Genomic DNA, 13,040 nt, shown 5'->3' with positions numbered 1-13,040 from the left:
TTTGAAAGTGTATATGAAATTTAGGGTATGTAAGCCATGTAATATTTAACTATTAGTGAGACACTCCCAATCTTGCCAGTGCCAAAGCACTTATTTGGGTAATGTGTTTGGTGAGCTACATCACAAGAATGGTTGGTAGACTTTTTAGGAGCAAAATTGTTTCTTCTTCTATTTAAAATGTTACTCTATGGTTCGGTGGTTCAGAGCACTGGCTGCTCTTCCAAAAGTCCCAGGTTCAATTCCCAGCACCCATATGGCAGCTCACACCTGCCTGTAACCCAGCTCCAGGGGATTTGGCGCCCTCACACAGACATACATACAGGCAAAACACCAATGCACATTAAATAAAAAAGAATAAATCATTTAAAAAGTTTCTCTAAATGAAATAAATTTTGTTTGGACTATCTATTGGCTTTAGTTACAGCTCCTCTGATATTCTAAGCAACAGTTATACAGTGGTACCAAACTTAAAGCCATGGTTCATCACTCCAGCAGCCTGTCTGAACCTCATGCACACTCGGGGAACTTGTAAGATGGACTTCCACCAACCAGAACATGGCTGATCACAAAAATATGGGGAAAAGGAGATTGGTGACATCACTGTTATGAAAATTATTGTACAAAACACAATTGCACCTTCTCACATCCTACCAAAGTGGAGCCAAAAAAGTCACAGGAGAAAGAAGGGAGTGTTTAAAACGTAGCTGTTGCTCCAGAAGAAAGTCTCTGAACCACTGTTATAGCAGCCACCAGTCCTGTCCTTAGGATTAGTTTGAATTAGCTGTACTTAAAAACTGATGACAGAGCCAGGACGTGTTGGTGCACGCCTTTAATCCTAGCACTTGGGAGGCAGAGGCAGGCAGATCTCTGTGAATCTGAGACTGCCCTCATCTACAGAATGAGTTCCAGGACTGCCAGGGCTATGCAGAGAAACCCTGTCTATAAAAAAGCAACCAACCAACCAAAGAAACCAGTGACAGAGTCTTTTGCCCATTTTTAAGTGGACTGTGAATTTTCTTGCTGAGTTTTCAGTGTCCTTTCGGCTTTTTCTCAGGCGTGTTTTTTTGTAAACATCTTCCCCTCTTTTTGGTTTGGCTTCTCATTCTCTTTATACTATCTTTTGCAGTATAGAAGCTTATAATGTGTTGAATTCTATCTTATCATTGTATTTCTTTCATAGCTGGTGGCTTTGGATATGGCATCTATAAAGGTGCTACCATGCCCAACCTCATCTAGGCTTTCTCCTGTGTTACTTTCCGGGTATGTAATAGTTTCATGTTTTGTATGTGGGTCTAGGGTACATTTTGAGTTCAGTTTATTTTGAAGAATACATGGCTCTTTACTTAAACTCCTCTTACTGTTTGGTTGCTCTTGTTTTTTAATCTGAGTATCCAGTTGTCTCAGAACTTTTTATCACTATTTTTTCATTCCTCTTGCTTTTTTTTTTTTTTTTTTTTTTGCTTTGTTTGCTTGTTTGTTCTGCCAGTATCACTTGGTAGCATTTACATGGGTCTGTATCTGAGCTCTCCACTCTGTTTCATGGAGCCCTTCGTTTGTCACACCATCTTATCACTGCTGATTTACAGTGTGTCCTAAAGCCCGGAAGGATTGCTTCTGTAACTCTGCTTTCCTTCAGTGTTAAGTAGGCTGTTCTGGGCTTTGTGAATCCCTGTGTAAGTTGAGAAGAGCAGACATCTTGACAATATCGAGAATTTCTACCCAGGAACATGAAATGTGTCTGTAACTAATTTAAAAATTTCATCCGCATTTTGTAGCTTTCCTCGTACAGATCTTGGACATATTTTTTGTTGGATTTATAACTAAATGTTTCCTGGGGAAGAAAGTTAATGTAAAAGCCGATGTGTTTTACACCAGATGCCACCTGCTCCTTGCCAGCAGGTGGAAAAATGATTGGCTTTTGTATTTTGCACCCTTGACATAATTGCTCATTAGTTCTACTTTCTGTTTGTTCTTTTGAACTTTCTACATAGATGATCATGTTGTGTATGAATAAAGACGGTTTTACACTTCCTTCATTTCATTTCCTGATTTACTGCACTAGCTATGATTCCTGGTACAAATGTTGAAAAGCAGGAATGACAGGGGACATCCTTGCTTTGTTTCTGATCTTGGCAGAAAAGCTTCTATTTCTTCAGCATTAGATATGATATCACCTTTAGGTTCCTATACATATTATTAGTCCAATAGGAAAGTTCTCCTTCGTCCATATTTTGCTAAGGGTTTTTGTTATGAATTGGTAGTGGAGTGTGACAAATGCTTTAACTGAATGTTCTGATATGATCATGTCATTTTTTTCTTCTTAGTTTGTTGATGGGATAAATGACATTAATTTTTGAACATCAAATTAGCTTACATACTCAGGATAAAATCTGCTTGATCAGTGTGTCTAACATTTTTATGTTGTTGGAATTTAAATGCTTTCTAATAAAAGCATTTATTTTATATGTTTTATATGTATTTGCATTCATGAGAACTATTGGTTTACAGCTTTGTTTTTTAGTTTTGGCATTAGGATAATGCTTCCATCATAGGATAAATGATGAAGTATCCCTCTGCTTTTGTTTTCTACAAGAGGATAGAGACAATTTAGGATATTTTTTTCCTTAGTGTTTGGACCCATGTGGGCCTGGTGTCTCCTGTTTGGGAATGTCATTATTGATTCGATTTCTCTAGCAGATATAGGCTTGCTCAGATTGTCCATTTCTTCTTGTCTGGCTTTTGGCAGGTTGTCTCTTTCACTGAGTTGGTCCATTTAATTTCGGTCGTCAAATCTGTAGGCATAGCATCTGTACATCTTCCTTTGTATCTGTTCCCATCTATAGATAGGAAGTGATATTTTCTCTTTCATTTCTGATATTAGTAATTTATGTCATTTTATTTTTCTTAGCCTATATAAAGGCTTATTGATTTTGTTACTTTCTCCCAAAGAACCAGCTTTTTGTTTTATTGTCTCTTCTATACTGATTTGTGGTTTTCAATCTCACCAAGTATCTGCTCGGACTCTGATTCTTACTCCCTTTCTTCCAGTGAGTTTGCACTTAATTCACTCTTGCTTTTCTGTTTTCCTGAAGGAGAAGTGTAGATGATTGGTTTCAGTGTCCCATCCTGTGAACCCTCCCCCAAGACCTGTTTTTGCTGCATTCCACTAATTTTGAAAAAATTACATTTTCTTTTTATTTAGTTCAAATTATTATTTTTTTATTGTTTATTATTATTAGTTACATTTTATTAACTCTGTATCCCAGCTGTATCCCGCTCCCTTATTCCCTCCCAATCCCACCCCCCCTCCCTCAGCTTTTCCCTGCCCCTTTCCAAGTCCACGGATTGGGGAGGACCTCCTCCCCTTTCTTCTGGCTCTGTTTTATCAGGTATCTTCAGGGAGTTCAGATTATTTTTAATTTATTTTAGGATTCTTAATTTTGCCCATTTATTACAGATGTATTGTTTATTCACTATGAATGTTGGTAATCTTTGGCTTTTTATATTGCTTTCTATTTTAATTCCAATATAGTCTAAGAACAGACATTATATATTTTCATTTCACATCAGTTAGGTGCACTTTGTAGCCCAGAATGTGGCCCATCTTGGTGAATGTCCCATATGAGCTTGAGAAGAATGAGTATTTTGCTGTCACTCAAATCTAGTTGATTTATGGTACCATTAGCTCAGCTAAGTCCTTGGCCTGTTGATTCCACCCATCATTGGTGAATTCTCCAAGCACAGATGTGAATTCATCCATTTCTCCTTGGAGTTCAGGCTTTGGCTCACACATTCTGATGCTCTGTTGCTAGTTGCACGTAGATTAAGAATTGTGCTCTCTTCTTGGACTCTTGACCCCCTCAGCGTGGACCTATGTCTTTGTCATGTAGGCTTCACTAATGTTTCAGCATTTGCGGTTCCTGTTTTACTTCACTATGGTGAGAAAGCTAGAGTGGGCTGAAGATGGGTAATTCCCTTTGTCCAAGAGAAAGGCTAGAGAGGACTGAGATGGGTGTTTCCTGTAAGGTGGAAAGCTAGAGTAGGTCGGCATTTTTATTTCTCTTCCCCCATGTGGAATGCCAAAGATAGGCAGAGTTGAGTATTTCCCTTCTCCTGCAAACGGCAGACTCAGATAAAATTCCAGACGGTTAGGCTCCAGGAAAATAGTTTCTCCTTAGAGCAGGCTTTGTTCTGAAGAACAGTTGTTCTGATATACTTGAGCATGCTTCCCCTCTCACATCTCTCCAGGCCAGAAGCCCACTGAGATATTTTTCTCTGATCTTTTAGACAAGAACTGGGTAGAAATGCTGGAAGTAAAGTTCACAAAAAATGCAGCCATCGTTTCCTTAAGTTTTAAACTTTCATTTTCTCTACACCTAATCTATAGCAACTCACCAGTTACAGCTCGTGTCCACCCTCCCAGCATATAAAAGTTACTGCTTGTGGTTTTCTGTCATAGTCAAGTTCAGATTTTTATCTCTGTCTGGCTGTCTCTAATTGGGTGAGTGATGGTTTACTTTGTAACTTTGCTTCTTCAAGGGAGGCCTGAAAAGTCCTCAGGAAGGAGGGAAACTGAGATCATACCAAGGTTTGCCAAAATCCTCAGGGAACGGGGGTGGTGTGAGAGGAGAGATCCCTGCAAACAGTCTGTGCCACACCATTGTGGCTCCTGGGAGTCCCAGGTAGAAAGTCTTTCTGGTTTTCGGCTGCTGACGTGAAGGAATGAGAAGGGAGGTGGAGAGGGAAGAAGAAGTAGCGAAGAAGAAATCTGGGTCCATAGCAAGATTCAACTTCTTCAAAAGTTCTGAGGGGAGTTTGGGGGTCTTCTGTTTGCCAATCTTATTATTTATGATATGGTTAGAGCAATGGCTTCTAAATTCCATATATGCTAGACTGGACCTGAAGCCCCTTTGACTGTTTTCAAGCTTTAAAAAGTTAAATGGATATCATTAATATTCATGTTATAAATATTATAACACTATAATATTATAAATGTTATTAATATTCATGTTATAAAGTGAGTCATAATTGAGTTTGATTGTGTTAGAGACATACATACACGCACGCACGCACGCACGCACGCACGCACGCACGCAGAGGCAGCTGTATGGTAAGGAGAACAGCTACTTCCAGGTGGGAGAAGAAGCATCTGCCTGCAGGACTACCCCCAGCCCCCGGGGCATTCCAGGTTTCTCTCAAAGTAGAACACGGCCTACAAAATCAGAGTTACGATTTGGTATGACCTCTACCTTGATGGGATCTAATTCCTCTAGTCAAGGTTCCCATGAATGTGGTTCTTCTTTCTCTTTATTTTTTCACCTTTGAACTGGGGATGATGATAGTTCTGTGTGTGAAGTGTACAGCATGTGGATGCCTGCTTCTATTCCTGTGATAAAACACTCTGACCAAGAGTAACTTGAGGAGAAAAGAGTTTGTTTCATCTTGTACTTCCAGTAACAGTTAATCATTGACAGAAGTCAGGGCAGAAACTCAAGGCAGGAAGCTGGAGGCAGGAGCTGAAGTAGAGACCATGGAGGGGCCCTGCTTACTGCTTTCTACACACCTTGGGACCACCTTCCCAGGGGTGACACCACTCTCATTGGGCAGGGCCCTCCTACATCAATAATTTATTTTAAAAATGCCACCTTCCATTCCCTGGCCTACAGCTCTGCCTCCAAGCCTGAACAGCCAGTAAGACCCCTCTGCCCTAATCCTCTGTCTACTGAGTACCCCTGGGCAAGCCCAAAAGAAGTGAGCACTGCCCTATCCCCTGATCATGCTATTTCTGGCCCGTGGCTCCACCTGCATTCCCAGAGGCCTGCTGCCATCACGGAGTTCCAGGTGAGACTGCTACCCGCCAAATCCCTGTCTGCTGGGTCCCCTGGGCAAACCCAGAAGCAGTGAGCTCCTCCCTCCCCTTTCCCCTGTGCACTCCATCCCCCACTTCACAGCTCTGCCTGCATCCCCGGGTGCCTGCTGCCACCAGGAAGGCCAGGTGTGACCCCTCCCCACAACCCCCTGCCCACCAGTCCCCCTAAAGCACTCCCAAGAGTGGTGAAATGCACCTACGCCCCTGCACTCCATCTTCAGGCCCACAGCTCTGCCTGCATTACCAGAGGCCTCCAACATCCAGGGACAACCAGATGGCTTAAAGCCAGCATAAGAACACAACCCACAAGAGCCAGGGCAATACGGTACCACCAGAACCCAGCCATCTTACTACAGCTAGCCCCGGATATCCTAACATAGCGGAAGTACGAGAAAATCATCTTAAATCCAATCTTATGAAAAGGATAGAGGCCTTTAATCAGGAAACCAATAAATCCCTTAAACAAATACAGAAAAATACAATAAAAAGGTGAAGAAAATAAATAAAACTGTTCAAGACCTAAAAATGGAAATAGAAGCAATAAAGAAAACACAAACTGGGGGAAAAATAATAATAACCACAGATACAAGCATCACCAACAGAATTTATATTCTTATGAGACAGAAGATAGACTTTCAGGAGTAGAAGATACGATAGAATAAATTGATATATTTGTCAAAGATAATGTTAAATTTAAAAGGTTTCTAACACAAAACATCCAGAAAGTTTGGGACACAATGAAAATACCAAACCTAAGAATAATAGGAATGGAAGAAGGAGTTGATTCCCAGCTCAAAGGCCCAGAAAAAATATTTTCAATAAAATCATAGAAGAAAATTTCCCTAACCTAAAGAAAGAGATGCCTATAAATATACAAGAAGTCTATAGTACACCAAATAGACTGGACCAAAAACAGAAAAAAGAAAATCCTCCAGCCACATAATGAAAATACTAAATGAAGAGAACAAAGAAAGAATATCAAAAGCTGCAAGGGAAAAAAGCCAAGTAACATATAAGGCAGACCTATTAGAATTACACCAGACTTCACAACAGAAACTTCAAAAGCCAGAAGTGCCTGGGCAGATGTCTTGCAGTCTCTTAAGAGACCACAGATGTCAGCCCACATTACTGTACCCAGAAAAACTTTTTTTCTTTTTCTCTTTTAATTGGTTTTTTGATACAGAGTTTTTCTGTGGGCCTTGGCTGTCCTAGACTCTCTTTGTAGACCAGGCTGGCCTCAAACCTTGAACTCACAGAGATCTGCTTGCCTCTGCCTCCCCAAGGGCTGGAATTATAAGCCACACCTGGCTTTCAGTAAAACTTTCAATCACCAAAAAAAAAAAAAGGATAAAACAAGATATTCCGTGACATAATATAAACAGCACCTTTCCATAAATCCAGCCCCACAGAGGACACTAGAAGGAAAACTCCAACACAAGAAAACACAGGAAATAAATAATCTCACACCAACAAAACCAAGAGAAGGGAAGCACACATACACAGACACACCACCACCATCACCACCACCAACAACAACATCAAAATAATGGGAATTAACAATCATTGTTTGTTAATCTCTCTCAACATCAATGAACTCAATTCTGCAATAAAAAGACACAGGCTAACAGAGTGGATACAAAAACAGGACCCAACATTATGCTGCACACAAGAAATATGTCTCAGCAATAAAGACAAATACTACCTCAGAGTAAAGGGTGGCGAAAAAGGATTTTCCAAGCAAACGGACCCAAGAAGCAAGCTGCAGTAGCCATTCTAATATCTAACGAGGTAGACTTTCAACCAAAGTTAATCAGAGGAGATGGGGAAAGACACTTGATAGTCCTCAAAGGAAAAATCCACCAAGATGACGTCTCAATTCTGAATATCTATGCCTCACATTCATAAAAGAGACATTACTAAAGCTTAAATCACACATTGATTCCCCACACATTAATAGTAGGAGTCTTCAACACCCCACTCTCACCAATGAATAGTTTATCCAGACAGAAGCTAAACATAGAAATAAAAAAAAAACCTAACAGACATTTTGAATCGAATGGAAGCTAACAGATATCTACAGAACATTTCACCCAAACACAAAAAGAATATACCTTCTTCTTAGCATCTCATGGAACCTTCTCCAAATAGTCCATGTAGTTGGTCACAAAGAAAACATGAACAGATACAAGAAACTTGAAATAAGTCCTTGTATCTTATCAGACCACCATGAATTAAAGCTGGACCTCAAAAACAAGAGAAACAACAGAGAGCCTACGAACTCAAGGAAACAGAACAACTCTCTACTCAATGACCACTGGTTCAAGGAAGAAATAAAGAAATTGGAGACTTTCTAGAATTCAGTGAAAATGAATGCACAGCATTTCCAAACTTATGGGACACAATGAAAACAGTGTTAGGAGAAAAGTTCATAGCACTCAGCACCTTCATAAGGAACTTGGAGCGATCCCTTACTAGCATCTAACAACACACCTGAAAGCTCTAGAACAGAAAGAAGCAAACCCAAGAGAAGTAGATGGCAGAAAATAATTAAACTCAGGGATGAAATCAATAAATTTAGAAACAAAGAGAACAATACAAAGGTTCAATGAAATCAAGAGTTGGTTCTTTGAGAAAATCAACAAGATAGACAAATCCTTAGCCAAACTAACTAAATGTCATAAAGACAATGTAAAATTAACAAAATCAGAAATGAAAAGGGGGACATAACAAAAGACACAGAGGAAACCCAAAGAATCATTAGGTCTTGTTTAAAAAACCTGCACACTACAAAATTGGAAAATCTAAACAAAATGGACAATTTTCTTGATAGTACCACATACAGGTAAACAATTTAAATAGACCTATAAACTTTAAAAATTTAGAAGCAGCCAGTAGACTGTTTCTGACATGAACTCAATGGTGGGCTCTTTGATCTCCAGCCCCACCCCCTGAGGGAGGAGCAGCCCTGCTAGGCCATAGAGAAGGACTTTGCAGCCAGTCCTGAAGACACCTGATAAACCAGATGAAAGGGGTGGAGGTTCTCCCCTATCAGTGGACTTGGAAAGGGGCAGGAAGGAGATGAGGGTGGGAGGGTGGGATTGGGAGGGAAAGCGGGAGCGGAATACAGCAGGGATACAGAGTTAACAAAGTAACTAATATTAAAAAATAAAAATACAAAAATAAATCTCATTTACAATAAAAAGTGATGGAATGTAGATTTAAAATGTATGAATAAAAGCAAAATTATTCTTTGTATGCATCAAATGTCATGGTGAATTTCACTGAATAAATAAAAATGTAATTGGTAGACATTTTGAAATGTAAAATGCAAGTTAGCAAGTGCTGTAGTCGTTCAGTTTTGCTGTTCCTACTAAATTTTGCTGTTTCTATTTAAAAGAAAAAAAAGAAGCAGCCAGTGAAAGTCTGCCAACCACCATCAGCAACAATAAAACCCAAATCCAGATGCTTTTAGTGCAGAATTCTACCAGACCTTCAAAGAAAAGCTAGTACCAATAGTCTTCAAACTATTCTACAAAATAGAAACAGAAGAAGCATAGCTGAACTCATTTTATGAGGCCACAGTCACCCTGATATCTAAACAGCACAAAGACTCAACAAAGAGAGAGAATTTCAGACCAATTTCCCTTATGAATATTGATGCAAAATTCTCAATACTTGCCTACTGAATCCAAGAACACATCAAAAACATTATCCACCATGATCAAGTAGGCTTTATCCCAGGGAGGCAGGGATGGTTCAATATACAGAAATCCATCAATATAATCTATCATATAAACAAACTGAAAGCAATAAAACAACATGATCAACTCATTAGATGCAGAAAAGAAAAAAAAAACCCTTTGACAAAATTCAACAGCCCTTCAAAGTTTTAGAGAGATCAGGGATACAAGGCGCATACCCAAACACAATAAAAGCAATATACAGCAAGCCTATAGTCAACATCAAATTATGGAGATAAACTTAAAGCAATTCCACTAAAATCGGACAAAACAAGGCTGCCCACTCTTTCCATATCCATTCAACATGGTACTTGAAGTTATAGCTAGAGCAGTAAGACAACTAAAGGAGATCAAGGAGATATGTAGGGAGCATGGAAAATGAAATGGTCACCTCCTGTAACCAAGGAAGACTTCTAGGAGGGATGGGAACACCATCCCATCCATAAAACCTTTGATGCACATTTTTCCTCTGCCTATAAGAGGTGTAGGGATAAAGAGGGAATAGAAATTAAGGGAATGGCCAACAAATGACTGGCCCAGCTTTAGTCTCATGCCATGAGAGAGAGCTCACTTCTGACACTATTAATAATATTCTGCTATACCTGCAGACAGGAAGCTATAATAACTGTTATCACCCAGTAGCTGATGAAAACACATGCAGAGACCCACAGCCAAACATTAGGCAGAGTTCAGTGAATCTTATAAAAGAAGGAAAGGAAGGATTGAAAGAGCCAAAGAGGTCAACAAAATAAAACCTACAGAATGAACTAACCTGGCCCCATGTAGGCTCATAGAGACTGAACCACCAACCAGAGAGCATGCATGGGACACACCTAGGCCCCATACATATATGTAACAGGTGTACAGCTTGGTCCTCGTGTGGGATCTCTAACAGCAGGAGCAGGGCCTGACTCTGTCTCTGTTGCCTGCCTTTGGATTCCTTTCCCCTACTGGACAGCCTTGTCTAGCCTCAATGGAAGAAGCTGTGTCCGGTTCTACTGCAACTTCATAGGCCAAGACAGGTTGATATCTATGGGAGGTTTCACCTTCTCTGCGGAGATAGGGAGGGGTGTTAGAATAATGGTTAATACCACCACAGCATTTTAGTATAGAGGAGATTTATTGTGGAAAAGGGAGGAGGGGGGAAGAGAAGGGCACCCATGACAGAAAGAGACTGAGAGAGACAGAGAGACTGGGGCGGGGGCGGGGAGGGGGGAGGAGACTGTCAGGTTTCTTTTATCAGACACACACCTGGAAATGTACCTGGTGACGGAGGCAGGTGATGACATCAGAGGTTGCTAGGCCCCTGAAAAGCAGGCTAGTGGGCCGAGTGGACACTAACATTCCTCTCTTTTTGTTTAATTAAAAAAAGATCCACAAACTTAGGAAGGGAATGAGGCAGGAATGAGGACGTCTTGTTTAGAAAGACTGCTTCCTCCTGACTTGGGGGCAGCAACATTTTCGGGGACCCTAAGAGAATGGGGCTGAAGGCTGGCGAAGTCCTGGGAGAGCCAGCTGTTTCACTGCTGCCCAACATCTGTGAGAAGATCTGTGGATAGGAAGAAAATGCAGGTCCAGCTGATGCAATCTGCAAGGTTAGACTAGTGCAGCTGAGGTTAGCTGCTTCGGAGCCGTCCTGGGTGGAGAAAACACCTGGACCTGACCGGATACTGCAACATACATATTGGCAGATGACAAAGTTATGTACATGGTTAGGGAGAAAGTTCTTTTTTAGGTGTACATTTGAAACTTTTGGATCCAAGGTTTTGGTAGTTCGGGGAGGAGAGTCCCAGAACTAGGGAAAGGAGGAGGAATCCCACCCTGTGAAATAGGGAATAGGTGGGAAACTTAGATTATTGCTTGGCAGTACTTATCTGGAGTTCATGTGACCTGAGAGGTGGATTTCTTGTAGCTTACAAGAATCCTTTTTAAGTTTACAAAGATAAGTTTTAAACATGTTCGCATCACCATTGTTTGTAGTCTGTAGTAAAATGCACACTGTAGAAAAAGGCAGCAGACACACATATTTTTGTCATAGCATAGCAGAGGTTTGGGAAATTACTTTGGATTAACAGCATAAACACTCTTTGATGTGAGCTCAGGGAAGACAGAAGCCTTCCATGAAGTAGAAGGAGCAAAAGCTCGCTTGATCTTAATTTTCAGTATGACTACACATCGTGAATGAGGGGCTTCTTCCCTCCATCCAGAAAACTGGGTGTATATTCATCTATCACAGTGAAGAACATTTTTAAGTCTATATTTAAATGACAAACCAAAGGAAATTTTAAGTCTTGAGCTTGGACCTATGATAGTGGATTGTAGAGTGGAACATCAAAGCTCTAAACAGCCTTAATACAACAGCAGCATCAGACCCTAAAATACTTTAAGTCCTCACAACTCAAGCTTTTGTGTCCTTAGGCCTCATATAATCTTTACATCTTTCTTCCTATACAATTATTTACCATGAGACACAGGTGAGACTGTCTTTTAGCCAAAGGAATAATAAAAAGTTACATCTGAGACCTGTTTATCTTTTACCTTGAGGTCTGTGAGCAAGGCAAACCTGTTTGCCTTTTAAGTAAGTGATCTAGTGGTTAGTAGTTTTAACTAGCTCATGAATTGACTAATGAACAAACATGATGGGTTACCTTGGGGTAAGGAGCTAATCGTCTGTTCTCTAATTGTCAAGCTACCATTGGCTTAGCCGTCAATGTGATCAGAGATCTGAGAGGATAAATTGTAATCTAAACAAATCTATGTATCAATCAAAGGACAGAAACTAGTCCGTAGTCTTAGACAGTTGTCTCAGGTTCCTGGGGTCTCCATGTCAACGCGGGCAGAGGCAGTCTGTCCATCAGGCATAGAAGATGAGAGGCTTTTTCTGTGGAGGAAGAGTTTGGGAGAGACTGCCCTCAGCAATGTGAGACAACAGCTCTCTGGGTGTCCAGTTTGTCTACAGTCCAGGCTGGGCTCTAGCAAGCAAGGCAGTGGGGCACTCCTGCCAGCTGATATTGTACCACAATGCAGCACTGGACTCACCTGTTGTTGTGCCTAAATCTTCTTGGAGACTACCTCGGGGGTTACCGTTAGGATTTGGGAGTCTCTGTCTGTCATAATAAGCTTAAACATGTTAAAATGCCCCATTTGGCAGGTCTCTGACAGCTCTGAGGGCTAGCATGTCTGAGTTAAGCAGTCTTTGTCTGCCTTTAGATAGCTGCTCTAAGCTATACCTTGCAAAACCTAAGACAGAATGCGAGCCATAGTTACGCCATATTCTACAGATAAGTGTTTGAGGACCATGTCTATCTCAAGTAGATCTAAATAGACATACTGTTTGTTTCTAGTTACTTTCTGTTTAACTCTGACAACACGTACAGGAGACTAAATAAAGCTTAATCTTGTAATTAATCACGTTGGTAGATTAGTAACAG

Source organism: Meriones unguiculatus, chromosome 6 (assembly GCF_030254825.1).
Source record: "Meriones unguiculatus strain TT.TT164.6M chromosome 6, Bangor_MerUng_6.1, whole genome shotgun sequence".
Taxonomy (NCBI): Eukaryota; Metazoa; Chordata; class Mammalia; order Rodentia; family Muridae; genus Meriones; species Meriones unguiculatus.
The sequence above is the reverse complement of the archived record's forward strand: the minus strand, read 5'-3'. Positions refer to the sequence as shown.